Genomic DNA, 1,668 nt, shown 5'->3' with positions numbered 1-1,668 from the left:
TTTCTCTTCTCCTCTTCGTCTCAGTGGTGTATTTGCTATGAACCAAAAATTGAGTTCGTGTAACTCCATTCTCATGCAAAGCATTATTGGCCCGCAATTCAAGTACACCTTTGGACTCCATGATTCTACATTGGTATCAAGCATCTATTAGATCCTTTGCTGTGTTTATGTATAATGACCCAAATTTAAAATTAAATAAATTTGCTCCTAAATGATATTTAATTTATTTATCATAATTTTAAGACAAGTGAGGAATAGTAGTTTAGCAAAAATTGATACTGGCTACTTATATGGAGATTTAGAATTTGAATCTTAGTTAAGCTAAATATTAGTTTATTTTCTTTTATTGGAAGAAAGTGCTAAATGCTTTTGCCTTTTTATATAGATATAATATTAATAATATAAAAAATCTAAGGGGTCTTCATTTATACTTCTTTCCCACCAACTCTCATATATTATTTTTATTTCACTCTTTATCGATGAGCTACAGACCAAAGGAGAGAGAGACTTTAACTTTTCATCTGAAAAGTTTGACCATCCAACTCTTCACTCCACTGTCCAGCTCATCATCGGTGATGTGAGTCACCAGTGATATTCTCCTTCCCTTCTGTTCTTCGCTCCTTCTCCTTTGTTCATTTCTTTGTCGTGGGTGGTGTTCGAAACTTCTCTTTTGTCTAAGAGCAAGAGAGATTCATTGCTCAGAAGCTTCAAGTCATTCGATCTAGCACCTTTGTCCTTTTGCTATTCAACATGCTATTAATGAGAATAGGAGTTTCACTTGCTATTGGTGAGATGTTTGCCTAGAACCACAGCATTGTGGTGCAAACCTTGAGTTCTTCCCTCCCCTATTCTGTGTTGAATTTCATCTTTTTCTTTCCTTGATATGTGCTTGTCGTGAATCTCCACTTTTGACATGGTTGTCGAAATTTTTCTCCTTCCCTGTATTATTGCTGTTCTCACTAGTTCGGTGTGGTTGTGGACACTATTGTTGGTTCATGATTTTTCACTTCTGTTGTTTCTGTTGATTTCTTCTTCTTTTTTATACCTTTTTCTGTCAAGGTTGAATCCGGGTAGAAGCTTAAAATTGTTCCTTCATTGAATCCCCGGTGTGCACATGTTTTTAATGGGTGATGTTGTAATTTGTTCCTCCTTGCTAAATATGTGTGTGTGAGAGAGAATGATTAGTGCAAATTTATATTTATTTTCTGTTCAATGTGCTGTGTGAATTTATTTGAAGGCAGTCACAGTGCAGTTAAGCAAGCTAGAATTTTGTTCATGAAAGAAGAGAAAGTAGCGTGGGCTTGAATTGTATTTAAATCATATTAATCTTGTGGAAGGAATGAACTTGGGATGCTTGAATAAGTTATGTATTGATGTTGTATAAATGTTGAAGGAATTGTGGGATCGGATATAAAGGAAGAGCTGAGTATTAAAAGTTGAATATTGGTGCCTATAAGGTATTGGATAAAAGTTTGTTAGGGGAAGTCTTGATTGTTCATGATTTTTTCCTTAAATGTCAATAATTCTCATAAAGCATAGTTGGCTCAAACGCTAATTACTTGTGAGTTTAATTTGAGTGTCACAAGAGATTTGTCAATTATAAAGCTAATGTGTTATTAGTTGAATTCTTGAGAGCTGTATAATTGGATAGAGAAGTGAGCATGTAAA

Source organism: Prosopis cineraria, unplaced genomic scaffold (assembly GCF_029017545.1).
Source record: "Prosopis cineraria cultivar Desert tree isolate PC_DT_omini unplaced genomic scaffold, ASM2901754v1 PC6, whole genome shotgun sequence".
Classification (NCBI taxonomy): Eukaryota; Viridiplantae; Streptophyta; class Magnoliopsida; order Fabales; family Fabaceae; genus Prosopis; species Prosopis cineraria.
The sequence above is the reverse complement of the archived record's forward strand: the minus strand, read 5'-3'. Positions refer to the sequence as shown.